Source organism: Neovison vison, chromosome 5 (assembly GCF_020171115.1).
Source record: "Neovison vison isolate M4711 chromosome 5, ASM_NN_V1, whole genome shotgun sequence".
Taxonomy (NCBI): domain Eukaryota; kingdom Metazoa; phylum Chordata; class Mammalia; order Carnivora; family Mustelidae; genus Neogale; species Neogale vison.
Genome location: NC_058095.1, coordinates 142,657,056 through 142,676,263, shown reverse-complemented (window position 1 = coordinate 142,676,263; position 19,208 = coordinate 142,657,056).

Here is a 19,208-nt window from a genome sequence, read left to right as displayed (position 1 = left end):
TTAATCTGAATTACTAAATTTTCAAATGGTCCCAAACCCTATAATTATAGTAATGTATCAAGATGCCAGGTGAAAGAGGAATGCAACCGTTTTCTTTGATAATGAGAGAAGTAGCAACTTAAAAGTTTATAAGCACAAGTATGTCTAATTAGTGCTTCTTGACCAGGGACAATTTTGTATCCTAGAGGACAGATTACAAAGTCTGAAGACACTTGTCTTGTCATCCTTGAAGGGGGAGAGGGCGCTACTGGCATCTAGTGGGAGGAGGCCAGATATACTGATAAACATCCTATGATTGACAGCACAGACTTCTAGAACAAAGACTTAGCCTGTCAAAATACCAATAGTTCTGAGCTTAAGAAACCCTAGTTTGGAGCAGAGTATCAATACCTCATTTCTCTGACTCACTACTGAAGGACTGAGTGTAAAAGTGTGCTGTTGGAATGGCAGCAGTTCTTTGTCATTATAGCTGATCACAGGAAAGGCTTTCACTGAGTGATGGAGCATAGCTGCCACAGCAGAGAAAAGACTCTGGTGGTGAATATTTTCTGTTCTCCTTTTCTGAGGATGCTGTTAAAGTGTAGGATAGCTTCCAAGAATTTGGACATATTATGGGAAAGAGGTGCTCAAGACCATAGCAATTTTTGGCTGTGATTCTAAAACTTAAAAATTTTAATGTGATTTTTTTGGTGACCTAATAATAAAGCTATTACCATTAATAAAATAGCTATCATTTGCCAGGAATTTTACATGTGTTATTTGGTATTCATAAGAACTCTGAAGTAGGTGCTACAACTTGTATTTCGTAATGTTTATTCTCTTATTTACTTCTTTTCTTAATAAACTAATAGCTGGGGCACCTGGGTGGCTCAGTAGGTTAATGCCTCTGCCTTCGGCTCAGGTCATGATCTCAGGGTCCTGGGATGGAGCCCCGCATTGGGCTCTCTGCTCAGTGGGGAGCCTGCTTCCTCCTCTCTTTCTGCCTGCCTCTCTGCCTACTTGTGATCTCTGTCTGTAAAATAAATAAATAAAATCTTAAAATAAACAAACTAATAGCTGTTTCTAAGAAAAATATTATTTTATATAAATCCTGGTGCTTTGTAAATCATCATCAGCATCATCAAGTGATGGTGGTAATGATCATGCTAGTAACAATGAAGCTTACTCTGCCTCCTCCCATGCTTGAAATGCAGTGAATTCTCTTTACAGTATTATTTCTTATGCTAAGTGACTCACCTCTATTAACTCAATTTAGTTTTTCTGTTACACTATGGGAGAGATAAAGATTAGAATAATAATAATAATAATAGTAAAAAAACATACAGAAATATATCTCAAATTACCTGGCTTCTCACGTGGTAGGGCCAAGTAAGTAGTAAACAATCTGAATCAAGAGCCTCTGATTGGAATCACTCTGCAATAGAGAAATATTCTGTAATTGTTTATCAGTATTGATTAGATATGAATCATATAATCTACTTGGAGAATATCCAAGAGAGTCAGGGAGTATACGGTGATGCAGTCACACATGAGGATGACTGGCTGGCTGCCCAAAAAGGTCTCTGCTCTATTTCTTAACTTAATCCTTTAGTTTAAGTCCAGAAGTCATATCAGACTAAGGCAGGCTAATCTGTGAGCATGAGGGGCCCTTTTTCTCTGAGATAGTTGCAGATAAATCTAGTTCGATTTAATAAACCAGAATAACAACACAATTTGCTTTCAGAGAGAGATAAAATAGAGGAAGGAAACCAATGCACATTTCTTCCTCCAAGTACTGAGTAGAAAATGACAGACTTCCTATTTGAAGATTTGTTGGTGAGCATACAATTAAATTAAGAGTGTAAATAATAGGAATTCCATATTTAATATTACCATATTAAATTGGCCTCAGAAATAGCTTATCACAATAGGTTATGATCAAATTTCATGGCGGGGGATCGATTCTGTTTGTAAGGTAATTTGTAGTGTAATTTCATTTTGATACAGTGGTATTAAAGTCATTAGTGATATGGGGCACCTGGGTGGCTCAGTGGGTTAAGCCGCTGCCTTCGGCTCGGGTCATGGTCTCAGGGTCCTGGGATTGAGTCCCGCATCGGGCTCTCTGCTCGGCAGGGAACCTGCTTCGTCCTCCTTCTCTGCCTGCCTCTCTGCCTACTTGTGATCTCTCTCTGTCAAATAAATAAATAAAATTTTTAAAAAAAGTTATTAGTGATATATGGTTATATATAATTTTTATAATTGTTAATTCTCCCATCCAAGTACTAACCAGGCCCGACCCTTATAATTGTTAATTCTCTAGTTATTATAGTTGTTATTTCTTCCATAAACACTACTATATTTAAATGCCACAATTACTGATATTTTAAGTAATTAAGCCATAGATCTAGGCACAGCATTTCTGTAGAATAGGATAAACAGAGTACCGGGATTTACTTATTCTTATGTTACTAACATATAGAAATGATTAATAGGTGGTATTTTAATTTGTTCAACACTTTCCCATTTGTGGATAGAAGTCCCATTTCAACTTTCAGAGTTATAGTTGGGTACATTTTTAAGGTATTTTCATTTATCATTTGTCCATATCAGAAATTATACCTTGTTTTATAGTTATAATAACCAGTAGGATGATGGTGATGATGATTAAATTTCAGATATTGCTTTATAATTTCACAGTCTTCATATTAATTTGTTCTTTATGACTCTGTGATTATTTAAGTTACTGCCTCCATTTCTCAGATGAGGGAAAATAAAAAATGCTAATCTAAGTTTGTTAATGTTCTTGATCAGTGGACTAATTAAGAGAGATTGTCAGGTTTTGGATTTAGGTTTTCTGAATCTAAAGCCTACCAGCTTTCATGTTTCCTTTCTAATAAATGCATTAAAAATACATCTACACATGTATTACAAGTACATGTCCAGTGCTTTTTGTATACTTTATGCAATATCTTCTCTTTATGTAGTTTATACCTCTAAATGGTTTAGAGAATTTAATGACATTAAAATTGATATCACCATGTTGAAGAAACTGTAGTCACATTATAGACAAAAGGAAAAGGAAATGTCTGAATGTCTAAATATTTTATAAAAATATACTACAAACATTGCTGTAGGCTGAATATGTGTGCTATTCCAAAATTCACATGTTGAAGTCTAATCTCCAATGTTATATTTGAAGGTGGGGATTTGGGAAGATAATTAGGTCATGCTGGTGGAGTGTTCATGAGACACCAAATCATCAAGCACTCTGATCTTAGACTTCTCAGTCTTCAAAACTGTGAGATACAAATTTCTGTTGTTTATAAGCCACCCAGTCAACAGTATTCTGATGTGGGAGCCAGAACAGGCAAGACATACATTCACATATAAATGTATGTTTTTAAATACCGGATTTTCTTGCAAAATATTCCATTGTGGAAATAGGTTATAGTGATGACATTTCCCTTATATAAAAATGTTTACCAAGATATTTTATGTACAATAAATATTAATCTATGAACTTCTATATGCCGAATACTAAGTAGAAAAGTGTTCTAATTATGGATAACTACATGGCCAGCTGAGTAGATCTAGGTTACTGCTTTCATCAGTAATACATAAGATTATCTGGATATATTTTTTAATATCCAGGTTCATAACATGAATGGGAAATCTACAGGTCCCAGAAACAACATTGGTATTAAAAGCCACACCCATAACCACACTTTGAGATGTTGCCAAAGTAATCCATTGGTCTAGACACTGGTTTCAACTCCTTCAGTCTCGAGGGGAAAAAAATAAGTTTGGAAGCTTATTTAGGAATGAAAGATAGGATCTCAGATCCAACTGAGTTTGAGAAGAAAGCTGGAAACTTTGAAAGTCTGTCCATTCAAAACAAAGTCTTGGTGGCGTAGAAAGTATCAGTCCAATGAACTGAAGAAGCAGTAAGCAAGTTTACTTTGTTGTAAAGCTCTCAATGTGAAGAAAAAGGACCTTGGTGATAGATAAATTAAAAATGCATTTTTTTAAGTTTTAAGTTTGATTTTTTTTTTTGCATGTTCCACATGGAGTAGTAAACCCAAGTAAAATTTCACCCTGTCTTAAAATCTGTTTCCCAAGAATCAGACTCTGAGATCACTATGTAGAGAAAGTATACAGGGGAGTGCTTTCAGGAGCACATATAACAGAGTGAGCAAAGACATGGAGAGAAATAATGGCCTGTACTCTGAATGGATGGCCCTTTAAAGTTGTCTTCAGTAGTGAGAAACATTGGGTCCCCATATTGAACAGAAAGAAGGCATAACCTTGGGACAGGTAGATAGTTTTAGCAGAGGGAAAGAACTAGGCTTTAGCTGTAAACAGAAATTCTCTTGGCTGCTGAAAGAATACTTACCTTAGTCTTGGGAGTAATGTGGAGGAATTTGTATAGCGCTTCACAGTGTTCACCATAGTTCTTCATATGGTGGTTTGATCTATGGGCTTTATAAGAAAGGTTAATCCCATTTGGAACTTAACAGAATGTTCGCTTTTTTTCTGGAGAAACATTACAGGGGAAAGAGGAAAATGCCTGTTGCTCTTGTAGCTTTTAATGCAATAGCTGACCACTACTGATACTTGTTATCCCCTCCTGTACTACCCCTTCCAGATTCTTCTCACTTTTAATTAGCTCTTCTGAATGTCTTCATAGCTACTGTGCTTGGGTGACCCAAACCTCATCCCTAAATTCCTGTATAATTGTCAATCTGTCTACTGCATTTGTCCACTTAACATCAAAAATAGACACAAAAGTACCAAGAGATGTTAAATGCATTCTTCCTTTAAACTATTCTCAGCTTTATCTCCTGATTATCATGGTCAATTACTCATACCCAAATGTCGCTTCTTTTCTTGCATGATTGTCACATGACACAAGGAGCCAAAGTAACCAGGAAGAAGGCAGGGCTTGAAGTTCAGTGAGTCTCTTGCTATATTTCCTGGTAAAAGAGTTTTCCTTCTTGGAACCAAGACCTCTAGATGAACATTCATTCCCTAGATTTTGGGGAATGGAAACATAAATTCCCAAATGGGTAACTAGAAATGATAATAAGCAAGTTCACTCCAAGTTGAGCCTTAGGTGCTCAGACATGTATTTTACCTCAGAAGATACACCACCACAAAATGATTGATTTAGACTGCATACTACCTCCTGAAGAATAGTGCTCTATTCTCCCAGGTATCCTCTCCAAGAAGACATTTTAGTATTGTCTTCAATAGCCATTCTGTTTATCTGGATTCTGAGTAGTGTGGTAAATTCTATGTCCGGTGGTTCCTATGAAGACATACATGTTGACATATATTTACCCTGAGGGAGAAGCAGTGGTGCAACAGTAGTGATAACATGAGGTCTGGGCCACCTGCTTCTGCAGAATATTTTGTCCTCTCATACTGGTTTTGGCTGCAACTGGGTATACTACTTTTTACGATGTATTATTTCTGGACCTGTCTAAACCAATGATTTGGATTGTCTGAGAGATCTCAGCTTATGATGGTTCGTTCTGAAAGTGTAGTCATATGGTATCTAATGACCATCTACTCTGTTTCTACCAGAACCTTCTAGCATGCTGGCAGGTATTTTTAACAATAGAATATGATTCTTTATTGTAGTTAATATGAATTATTCCCAGCATCCTAGTGGTCTGTGTTGTTGTTCTTCTATCAGAGAGTGTCCTAAATTTCACTAAAGGATGACATCCCTTGTCATAACATATGTATTTAATACTATATAGTTTCCTGGGTCATAAGTTTTAAACAATTGGTTGCTTACATCATGGCATGAAATTGTTACAGAGGCATTTCCTGCTCTGAGCCCATATCAAAATGCAAACTCTCCATGTCATTCAGTAAAGGGGCCAAAACAATATTTCAAGTGTAAGTATCTGGACTCTCTCACCTAAAGATGCTATTAGTAATTTTGCTTCCTTTTAAATAGTGGGAATTATGAGATACCCGAAATGTATGTTTTCCTTTATTTTTGAGGAGAAATCTTGGTAGGCCCCAGACCACTGGATCCTTAGAAACCTCACCAATGTATCAGGTTCTTAAATCTTCAGAGTGTTTATGTTATACCTTCCAGAGTGCTTTGTGCATTACAAGTCCATTAATGTACCCTCCCCTTCTTCTCGATTCTGATCACATAATGTTATTGAAATTAGAATTTCTTTAGAATGTTTAGGTCATCCAGGTCCCTTGAAACTATACTATGACTGACAGGGGAGGAGGCAGCTACAGTTAGACTACTATAGGCTTCTGCGAAGTTTGCAATAATATGACATGATCCTCTAGAATCCATCTAATGTTTTAAGAGTGCCAGAGAGATTCTTTGGTAAAAGGTAAGTTAAATGGGGATGTAATGAAGGTTATTATCCCTACATTTTGTAGATATTTAAATGTTATTAATTGCTGCCTTAGGATAAGATTTTATTTATTTTTTTTTAATAGTGATTCTCTTACCTGATCATATCTAGATGCCTCTGCTTGGACTCTTCTGTATGAGAGCTATTACCCAAGGCCAAGGAATACTTCTGTCAGTAGACTATCATCAGTGACTCTGTATATCCACTTCAACTACATATTCTAGTAAAATAACTGTCAAATGGATCTATGGACTCAGTGGAAGTATAGATATTTATAACAAGGCTAGATTCAGTTTATTACCTGTTCTACTGTAAGGGGGGAGGTGTCATGATAGCACTTTTAGTCCATAGGTCTGTGTTTCCCAACAGTTCTTGAAATATCTGTGTATTTTCATTTCTCTAGTGTATCTTTATCCAAGAGAACAGCCATAGGTGTCTTTGTGGGAAGGTGGATAAATCCTAACTGTATGTACTTGTTGTGATATTACAGTTTCCTTCTCCTTGCTAACTTGGCCTTTCCATCAGTCAATGCTATACCAGTTTTGAAAACTGGCTATAATCCAAAATCTGAGAAAGAATAATTATTTTTTATTGCACCAGCTGCCCTCCACCTCCAGATCATCCATAATTTATTATTTTGATTATATAGATTGAGAAATAGCATTGCTGGCTGTCTCTATGACATTTTGATTTTAGTAACCATTTTCATATCTCTCCACACATCTGTCTCCGCTGGCTGCCACTCTGACCTTGCTGTTCTTATTAATTATATATCACCACCTGGCTTCTAGTATGTTGGGATCTTATCACCTCCTCTTATTATCAGGAAATCAGTATCTGTAGCACTTTTATGTCTTTTAAGCCATGAAACACAGAAGACATTCTCTATTGAGCTTCTCAAAATTGCTGGTGACCCTCTCAATAGGATATTCTTTATCACTTTCATAAATAGTGTCTTCCAGCCCTTCCTAAAGAACATAGTTTGCTAGTGCCTTTTTTGACCTTCATAGTATATCCATTGCAGCTTGTCACCTCTTAAACCATTTTATTCTTACTTCCACCATTTTCCATTGTATCTCCTGCAAAGCAAATGCAAAAAAATGCGTTTTTACTTTATGTTGGGAAGGCCATTGCTTTTTCCAAGCTTCAAAGCATCAAATTAGCCTAATTATCTGTCTCCTCAGGACATATAGAATGTTAAATGCTGCATTAAGGGAGAGTAATAGCATTTCAATACACTCTCTTATCCAAATTTCTATTCCACCCCCTCATATTCTAGCTTTCAAGATCTTGTCCCATTTATAATTGCCCAGCTCCTACCACTACACATCCTACAGTTCCTTCAGTTTATAATGCCTTCCTTATTTTATAGGCCAACACATCCCTGGCTCCATTATAATTTAACCTTAGTTATAGGTCTGGCCAGTATTGAAGATGGCTGTAAATTCAGAAAGGAGTTACACTTATCTTGCAAGGCCAAAGCCTCTGCACTATCTTTATTTTTTTCTTTTTAAGATTTTACTTACTTATTTGACAGACAGATATCACAAGTAGGCAGAGAGGCAGGCAGAAAGAGAGGAGGAAGCAGGCCCCTTGCTGAGCAGAGAGCCCAGTGCAGGGCTCCATCCCAGGACCCTGGGATCAGGACCTGAGCCAAAGGCAGGAGCTTTAACCCACTGAGCCACCCAGGAGCCCCTCTGCATTATCTTTAAGCAAGAGTAGAATGCTAATCTTATTAGAAACAAATGTGCTCAATCTGCTGGCCCAGAAAGTTCAGAAAATCTGAGTTTTCAGGTTCTTGAGCACATCAGCCCTTATGTTTCCATCCCAAATCTGAGAACCCATTGCTTCTCAACCAGGTTGCTAATTATGGTGAAACCAACACCCAAGGCTTTAGAATTTAACATTGTATGGACCCTAACTAAATCTAGTTCCTGATTTTCCTGACTTCCAGCTACAGAGATGAAAGTCTTTTTCTGCCAATGAGACTGTTGGATATCCAAATTTTGCCTTATTCTTGAGTAATTACCTCACTCCTTGATGTCTTTATTGTGTTGATGGCACTGGGTGAGAGTCATATGATTTTATAGAATTTAGATTTAAATTTACTTAAATTTTCAAATGACTCAGAAATTGCATCTATATACATATTGCCTTCCAACAATACCCCATACTGTTACTGCTTACAGGGTAGGGGTGAGGGGTCCAGGTTTTTATATCCCTTCATTGGATGTGTGCTGTCCCCAGTGAGGAAATGCAAACTTAGATGATGTGGTTCTTTTGTTGGAAAGCTTCCTGGGGGTAAAGCAGAGAAATTTATTTGAAAATATGTTCAGAACAGAACAATTACATCACATAAGAAACAAAACAGTGATAAAGTGAAGAGATAGAGGAAACACAAGTGATGGTGCCTCCAAAACTATGAAGTAATCTGAATGTATCTATAAATTGTGTAGGTTTAAAACTGTTTAAGAGATCATCAAACAAAAGCATGTCATAGTAAAAGAATAAGACAAAGAAAAGCAATCAAATTTTAAAAGGAAACAGACTAAATGTGAAAAAAATATGTATTTATTGGAATTAAAAAGTTAATTGGTAAAGTAAACATCTGAAAAGCAAATTGGTGACCTCAAAATAGACTTGAAGAAATTAACTTCAATTCAGCCAACGTACATAAATTAAGATATCTTTAATCAGTAAAACAAGGTCATATCCTCTCTTAGATATTGTATTGAGAGGGTATAACACCAAATGCAAAGACAAATAGTAAAAACAGTGACAAAATATATACAAAAGTACTGAAAATTAGACTGGTCTCTTTTGTCATCCACAGTAGAGGCTACAGAAGAAAATGTATCCTAGTCATGAAACTTCTGATGTGATATTGGAAACTGAAAATTATATACTCAGCTAAATATTATGAAATGTGATGAAAAATTTAAAATATGTTGAGAAAGAAACAAAAGAGTTTACTGCTTATAGGTTATTGCAGAGAGAATTAAACCTCAGAAGAAGAAAATTTGAAATTAGAAATATGAAAAGCAATGTTGAACAAAAATTAATTGTAAACATCTATTGTAAGGGCCTATTTAGCCAGAGCGGCCCCACCTTGGTTGAACAGCCATTTTGTTGTTTATGCAGTAAAACTTAAATTGACGCTGACCCCCTGAGGGAGCTTACTTAAAAGCAAAGTCTGGGAAACCAGTCGCAAGTAACAAAGCCCAAATACAAGGGTGGGTCAGGTCAGGTGGCAATAACAGCCCAAATGCAGGGATGAGTTGGGTCAGGTGGAGACATCCAATCAGTAGAGTGCATGTACTGTCTCCCTAGCTACGAAGGAGTGTGGGCCCCGCCTTTTGGGCGCCAATTCTGACCAAGGTGATAGGCTAGTTCAAATGTCTACTATAGGGTAAATTGTAGTTCAGTTGGTCACTTATGTGTGACCTAGCATGACTGTGCAGCTTTCTCTGTGTGTTACAATCTTATTGGCCACCTGTGTGTGGCCAGGCCCAACCACATGGCCTTTGCTCTATAAAAGTTAGTCTGTGAGACAGGGAGGGGTCGCCCTCTCTGTAAGGGGCGGCCGGACTGGTCTGTTTGATTCTTGGTGCTTGGCGCAAAATAAAGCTTTGCCTGACCTTCGCTTTGTATCAGTGTTGCTCCTTTGACCATGGACCCATAATTGGGGGACCCAACATTGGGGACCCAACACTATTACACATAAATATTGACTATATAATAGTGACAAATTTGAGAACTTTTTTTAAGTAGAAATTAATAATGGACAACAATATACGGTTAAAGACCTCTAAGGTATTTGTGCATTGAGAGGATTAAATATTAATTTTGTTTATTTGTGATGATTCAAATATACATGTTCAAAATTTAAGAATGATCATGTAGAAATACAAAGCAAATGTATGTATCCAAACCAGGAGAGAAGCCAAAAAGACACATAAACACATAATGAATACCATGAAAGAAAGAAAAGTAAGAGTGAGGCAAAGAAAAAACATGGTTAAAAGGAAACTCAAAATGATATAGTTGGGATTATTTCAGGTTATCATGAATACAGAAATAATATTTTAAAAATTTGCTCTGCAAAACAAATTTCAGATTAGTTTTTTGTTGTTACTGTTGTTTAATCAGTAAAGCAAAATGATTCAGAAGTACAACTAAAATATGCCTCAGAAAGATTGAGGATCAAAGGGTATATAAAAAAGTAATTCTAGGCTAATTAAAAAGAGAAATTATTGGAAGACTGTTAATTAGTTATTAGTGAAAAAGCATTGTTAGGGAAAAAGAATGTCATTACTTAATCATGAACTAAGTAATTTATTAGATAGCCGTGACACTGAACTTCGTATACCTGATTTGTGTCTATATGTAGTTATGAAATATGATTGAGTTGAGTCCATTATGTGTATCCTAATATGCACACTGAGTATGAGAGGGTAAAACCTAATTTAAAACTTAAGTCTTTATTAAATTTATCAATATGAAATCAACAATATAGAGTAGAGATTCTAGGGGGAGGGACTAGGATAAATAGAGGAACATCAAAGTTCAGCTTGTTCCTAAAATCCTTCTTCACTCCTACCCTCTGAAGAAATGGGGAGATGTAGACTTTTTCTGCTGTGGGCCAGCAAACAGGGGAAGTAGTAAAATGATGACTGTCCTCTAGAAAACTGCTGGTTAGACAATAGAAATGAAAATAAAACAGATTAAAATATTTCAAAAATTACTATGAAAAAAATTGAATATATCAATCTCTTTTCCATTAGAATGATTTAATTTTTTGCACCAGAGTTAAAATAAACATGAAAAATAAATTCAATTTTTAAATATTCAGTTTATGATTTTTGTATCATGTTCTTCAGAAAATAAAGTGTTTTTCTAGAATGGGTTGCTAAAATACAAAAAGTATACAAACTTGGACCATTCAGATTTTCTTTCAGCGTTATGTAATTTCCCCCCTTTTTATATTTAGAAAGAAATAACAGAATGGTATTCTTTTACGGTCATCATCTTTGGTCTTTTTCAGACATCTCTGTGTAAGATTGTATATTTATAACCTCATAGCAGCTTGTTAATTTTGCAAAAGAGAGTGTAAATGCTAGAATTCATAGTAACCTGAAACTTGTAATTTGCCCTTAATAGAGTTTGAGGTACCTAGAATCTACATACCTGATTTGGACTTCATATAACTCTATTTAATGATTTCAAAGAAGTAATTTAATTTCTATTTTTAAAAAGAAATTCAAAATTGTGAAGTTGTCAGTTACCTTTTGTATCCCATTGTTTAAAATTTGCATGCTGAATAATGCACTTATTGCAAGTAAACAGGTTTTAATTTTCCAAGTGATCCTAATTTCATTTATAGTTTAATCATGCACACACAAGTTTTATTTTGCTACTTTGTCATAAGTACAAATTCTCTAATTTCAAAAGTAAATAAGACAGATTTAGCTGTATATCTAACTATAGTAGCCAGCTTTCAAGTTGGCCCAGGATCCCCACTGTTTGCCATTCATATTCTTGTGTAATTTCCTGTCACACTGTATTCAGGTTGATCTGCTTGTTCAATATATATACTTTGTACTACTGTATATATAGTGTATACTTTCATGATAGCACATTACTTTTGAACTTGGATTATAAAAAACTGTGGTCTCCATCTTAGAGTTTCCCCTTCATCCAAGTTTCCCTGCCTCACCTCTCCCTCCTTCCTTCTGGAGGAAGTAAGCTGCCATGTTGTAAAAAGCCTTAATGAGACCCTCACAGGAGGAAGAGCTAAAGTCTCTGGTGAATAGCCGTGAAGAACATGTTGCCTTGCCAACAGACATGTAAGGGGGAGCTTACCATCTTAGACCAGCCTTGGGATAATTGCAGCACTGACTAGTGCGTTGGTTGACTAAAATCTCATGAGAAACCCTGAGGCAGACTTCAGCTACTTCTACATTCCTGATGCTCAGAAAATGAGACAAAATCAATGTTTTGTTTAAAGCTGCTTAATTGTGCGGTTATTTGTTATACAACAGTAGATACAAATAGATCCATCAAGCTACATTTTGATTAATGGGAAGTCACATGAATTCATAGCTTTAAAAAATTAAACTACTATTCAAATATTAAAACAATATAAAATAAGCATTATTTAATGCATCCAAATGAATGTGGTTTCTAAATGTTTCCTAGTCACAGGCAAAGATATAGAGAACAGTTTGTTTTCACCTTTTAAATACCTACAGAATTACGAAAAAAGAACTAGAATTCAATAATCAGCATGAGAGATAGATATATTTATAAGAAGAAGCATATAGTAGGGGCACCTGGGTGGCTCAGTCCTTTAAGAATCTGCCTTCAGCTCAGGTCATGCTCCCAGAATCCTGGGATCAAGCCCCAGGCTCCCTGCTCATGGGGAATCTGCTTCTCCCTCTGCCCCTCCTCCCATGCTCTCTCTTTTTCTCAAATAAATAAAATCTTAAAAAAAAAAAAAGATGGAGCATATATATTTAAAAACTATATACAGCCTCAAATTAAAAAAAAAAAAAAAAGATTGTTAGCTAAAGTATATTTGATGGTAGAGATCCAAAGTGATTTTCAATCCTAAGAGTAATTTACACCTTAAGAACAACCAGTACAGCCCCTTCCTCTCCAGCAGATATAAACTTATCCTCTGCCTCACTTATCCAAAATATTTGCTAAAGAAAAAAGAATAAAGTTGGAACACTGTTGATATTTCATGTAAGAAAAATGGAAATAGGGAGGAAGAATTCAGCTCTAGCTTCACTCAGCCAGAGTCAAGTTTAAAATACAGGATGAATGGCCTCTCTTCTCCACATCCGGTCAAGGGGTTCCAGCCCAGAGAGAGCTTCCCTTTCCACAGTAGCTCATACGGCTTTGCTACTTGTGATCCTCAAAGGATATTTTTATCACCGGATCTCGTAAGAGGTAATTTTATCTGCTTTTCTAACTATATAGAAGAGTGAATTCTGGTGTTTTTTTAATTTTTTTTGAGATTTATTTATTTATTTACATATTTATTTTAACAGACAGAAATATCTCTTTTTTTATGTTTGGTTAGCCAAGATACAGTACATCAAATAACTATAGTTAAATAAGCAAGATGAAAACTAAGAAATCGATCCTTTCTTCTTTGTACATACTTGGAGTAGGAGAAGCAATGGGTTAAACCCCTTGGGATGGAGCCGATATCTGACCTCAAAGAAGAGACATCAATTTATGTAGCATATGGATGTACATGTGTCCATGGTAATGAGTATTTCTAATTTCATTGGCTTTCTCTCCTTTGTTCAAAGTACAAAATAGTCTCCTCTATCAAAGCTATGAATTCAGGAAGAGGAATATTTAGCATTGCATCCAAATTCTAAGGGGTAGGTTTTGAGAAATTAAGCAAGGAAACTATCACTCTACTGTTTGCACCCATGAGCCTTCTCCATTTAAGCAAACGGAACTAAAATTCATGTTATAATTTTAGGTAATTTTCTGAGGAAAGGAGAACAACTAAATTAGAAAATATAAAATCAGCCATGGTGTTATCATCAAAATCAAGTTTTCTAAGGGCAGAGGTGTAGGAACCCATTTCAGGGGTTCGTATTTTGACTCACTAATAAAACTAAAGAGGAAAGGAAGATAAAGAGCTCTGGTAGAAATGGTGTGAAAGCAAAGTACAGAAAGGTATTTTGGGGCAAGAGCCATAAAGAGAGTGGTATTATTTTATAGACAAATATAGAACTGTACAGCTCTAAACTATGCAAAATTAAGAAATGAAAGCAGAATATTTTAAAATATGTTTTATTGATTTGAGCTAAAGAATTTATTATGGATTACTTTTGAGGATTTGCTATGTGTTTTAGAATGCAGAGTGATCAAGCCAGGTAATTGGGGAACTCACCAGGAATAGAAATTGGCTGCATATATTACATATCACATCACTGTATTTTTAGGAACCTCTCCAAAAAAGCTCATCAATCTAGTAGTACATGGGATCTTCAGCTCTGATAGTATTAGTTTGCTTTGCATGGAATTCTTGGCAATAAATAGCTATGGGTTATTGGGCAGCTTGTCAACCACATATCATATATATTTGTTCTGGAAAGGAAAACTTATTTCCCAATAGAGAAGTGAAATCTATTGCAGGGCCTCATTGTGGAATGAAATAGAACACTATGGGACAAGATGTGAGTTTCTTATTTGCCCTCTGAGATGTCGGTTTCTTTTACCAGATTGACTGAGGGTTTTTTTCTTTTTAATTGTATAGTGCTTCTTATTTCTAATCTTATATACTCTAAATTAAACTGGAAAATTTACTTTCTTCATTTAGAGTGAGATCAAATTACTGTGAACTGCAACAAGGGAGTAGGTGGCTGGAAAAATGCCAGGATTCAGGGAAAAGGAGTGTGAATGTGAACTCTGTGTTTTCCATTTTAGCCTTGCTCTCTTGCTGACATCAGAGGGGTGAGGCAAGCAAAAGCAGCTGTAGAAGCAAGAAACCAAGCTCCTGAGAACTGAAATGGATAAACAGTATCAGTTTTTAACTAAACATATTAGAAAAGCAGAGTCATTCATGGAAAAGTATTAAATGATGTGGAAATCATTTGAACTATAAAAAAGCTGAAGGTTCAGGAAAGCATAGTTGAATATAATACTGAAGATGCTTGAAAAACATAGCAGGCATGGAATTACACATTTAGAAGATACAAGATAAACCTCTGTGTAGGAAACGTATGAATATTTTCCTTTGTAATTTTATATTGTTCTCAGAACACTATGTAAAACAGTATACCTTGCTTTTAAGGCAAGCCACGTAATTAAGAATTTAATGATTCAATGTGTGATGCATAGCTCCATGTACCTTATATTGACTTTCAGGTTATCCTCATACATGTCTCCCCAAAAATATGAGTGACTTCAATATACCTGGATGATTCTTCTAGAACTCCGTTTATTGAACTCTCCTCCGTCTTCACCTTTATCCTACTTCTGCCACTCACTGCTACTGTCATCCTTGTCACTCTCAAAAATCAACCCTCCACTGTCTCTGCTATGCAGCCCTCTCTCTGAACACTGCCTCTTTTGATTCCTGTGAGCTTCCTCTACCAGGATGCCATTAGTGTGCTTCTGTCGGCGTTTTGCTGTCACTCCACTCACTGATGTCCTTTCATCTGCCCTTAACCAGTTTAAATACCATGATCAATCATTATAAAACTAACACTGCAGCTTCCCTGCCTCTCTCATTCCTCGTCATACTCAGTTAACCAAACCACAACCCATTTTAAATTCAACCCTCTGCCTACCTCATCCTTGTATCCATGCAGCTCAGTGTGGCTGTGGGGAAATATACAGCCACAAAATTCTATCTACTTTAAATTCCTGATTATAAGCTTTGAAGGATTTTAATGCTTCCCTGTAGTCATTCTGTATTCCTCTAATCCAGTCATTGACCTACTCTCCTAGATAACTCTGACACCTGTTCCTGTCTTCAACACCTCTACCCCATTTTCAACCTTACTGTTCTTCACAAAATTAAGTAATCAGAGGAGAGCTTCCACAGGTTTCTCCCGAAACATCTAACTGCAGACACACTCCCGTCCTGTTTGTCTTTTGCTATTTTGCTATAGATTAGCTGTTCATATTCCTATCAATAGTTCATACTTCTGTTCATATTGATCACACTTACTCAAGAACATTGCTCTAGCCATTCCTTTCCATCTGACTTATATCATTACATTTTCCTTCTCTATTAAATTATTTTTCCTTAGGGACGCCTGGGTGGCTCAGTTGGTTGGACGACTGCCTTCGGCTCAGGGCGTGATCCTGGAGTCCTGGGATCGAGTCCCACATCAGGCTCCCAGCTCCATGGGGAGTCTGCTTCGCTCTCTGACCTTCTCCTCGCTCATGCTCTCTCTCACTGTCTCTCTCTCTCAAATAAATAAATAAAATCTTTAAAAAAATTATTTTTCCTTATATAAAATGATGTTATTTCTCCAGTTAAAAACAAACAACCTGACCCCACTTCCCACACACATCTAATACACCATTTCCTTGGTTAGCTTTACAGTAAAACAGTTCAAAGGATATGTTTATATTTGCAGCTCTTTTCTTCTCACTGCAGTTTTATTTGAACCTATGCCATTCAGTCTTCCACTCTCATCCCTTGACTGAAAAATGCTTTTTCACTGTCACCTGCAGCTCTGAGTCACTGAATCCAGTATTCAGGGCTCAGTAGTCATATATGACATTGTCAATAACCCATTTTTCCCTTGGCAGACTAAGCTATCTTTCTTAGCCTTCCAGGGCATCCACTGTTGTTGTTATTGTTGTTTGATTTTCATCTTGTTGCTTACTTTTTGTTATTGCTAAGTCTTCATGGTGGTTCCTCTTCTCTCCCAACTTGATAATGACCACAGCTCTGTTTGGGAACCTCATTTCTTATCTATCTATACTCACTTTCTCTAATATCATACAATCTTAGGATTTTAAAGTCTATGATGTAAATAAATCTATGTATTAATTCTCAAATATACATCTTCAACCTTAGTCCTCTCTTTCCAAACATATATACAGAAGCCTACTTGGTATTTCCACTTCTAAAACTTAAATATATTAAAAATTGAACCCTTGATGTTCATACCCTCCATCCCCAGAAGAAAAGACAAAAAGATTCTCCAGCCACATTTTTTTACCATCCTTCTCAGTTGATGGTAACTTAGTATTTCTGCTAGTTGTGGACTAAACCTTGGATTTAATGTTAATTTCTCTCTCTTTGTCTCAAAACCAACCTGCCCAATTTTCCTGTTGGCTCTAATTTCAATTAAATTCTGACTCAGATAGTTTCTCCCTAACTACCCTGCTGCTACCATTATGGTCTTTTGCCTAGATTCTGCAGCAAACTCCTAACTTGCCTCTATGGTTCCATCCCTGCCACATATATCCACATACATCCCACTTCAAGTTTTTTTTCAACATGTTTGTAAGATTGATCAGACAGATCATGTCATTCTCACTCTCAAAATGCTTTCATATATCCCTGTTGCTCTTTGGGAAAACTAGTAAAACCACACCAAGCCCTGAAAGCCTCTATATTAATTTTCTCCCTTTGTCTATTTTACTTTTCCCACTATTATCTCTCTCACACCACTGGAGCCACACTGAGTTATTTATTTATTTATTTATTTTATTTATTTTATTTTATTTTATTTTTTTTTGGTAATTCCTCAAATATTCCAGACAAATCCCCCACTTGGAGACTTTGTACTGATTCCTTTACCTGGAACTTTTTTCGCCCTGGATATCTGTATCTTTATTCTACACATCTTTCAAGTCTCTGCTTAAGAGTCCTTCCCTCAATGAAGTCTGATATGGCTACTCTATTTAAATTATAATCTCCCTCTCCCAAATTTCACATATCTGGCTGCATAACTTTTCATTGCACTTATCATCATCTAATGTAATATGCCATTTATTTTTAGTTTTGTTTCTTGTTTAATATCGTGATCTCTATAAATATGCTCTAGAAAGGCAGTACTTTTTGTCTTTGCTCACAGATGTATTATAAGTTCTTTGAGCTGTGTCTGTACATATTTAATATGTACTTTTCAGAAAAACAGAAAAAATGATTTAGTAGATGGTAATAGGATTAATTTAGAATCAGATAACATGGGTGGGTACAACATCTGGTTAATTTCTCCTGTCTACTACTGGTTTGTGTGACCAGAAGAAAATGACTTTAACCTCTCTGAACATGTAAAATGTAATAATAGTAGTATCTACTGTATAAGATAATTGCAAGAATTGACCTATTTTTTAAGCACTATTGTAGGCACACAATAATAATAACATGATCATTCATTAAACATGATAGCCATTTTTGTTACAATTACTTTAATAAAAATCAAACTACCTAGAATTCATTAAATGTAAAAGAATGAATCTTGTATTAATCTGTTATATTGTCAGAAATCTATGTGGTAGGTGAAGTAAAATTTTCAAAGTCTAGGACTGCACATTATTTATCATTGTACTTTGGAGATTAACATAGTAGGCACTAGTGGGTATTCAGACTGTCCAACAGAATTGAATAGAATTGGCTACAAAAGTGGATCAGTAAATAGATCATTTTCTCAATTTTAATAGTATTACATAAAGTAGAAATTATTTTAGTTACTTCCTTATAAGCAAGGAAACAAATTCTCTCACCTCTATATCCATTGAATACCTATATATTTAAATTAAATGATTTTTATCACTTCTGTCTAATTTCCAGTTAAGACTAAAAAGAAGGAGCATCAATTAGGGATATTCTTAGATTGTTACTGAAATTTTTGGTAGATGCAAAAGCAACTTTTTACCCGGTGGAGAGATATCAAAAGATTAAAGAGATTGCACGGAAGAATCACATTTTCAGGAAACAGGATTTGCATCTTGCTGTTAATTTTTTTTGCTGTCTCTTAGATGCCATTTGAGAAAACTTTAAGATCAGAGAGCGAAAACATTGTGCTGGCAGTAATCAGGATAAAGATAGCTAAAGAGCCACCTGCTTGTCTGAATGAATTTGTACCACTTTTTATGTGTGAAAATTCTTGCTTTCCTGCTACCTCTACACACTCTTCAAGTTTGATAGGTTTCTAAGTACTTAGTCCTTGTTATTGTGTCCAAGACTGACCTGGGTATTCTGGCTTGATTCCTTATGTTTAAGTGATTTTTCTTCCTCTTTGACAGTGCCTGTTCTGGTAGATCTCAAATATTTATTTTTTCATCTTAACGATGTGTTTTTAGATTTAGGTCCAGCTACATATCTGAGCAAGGTGACCA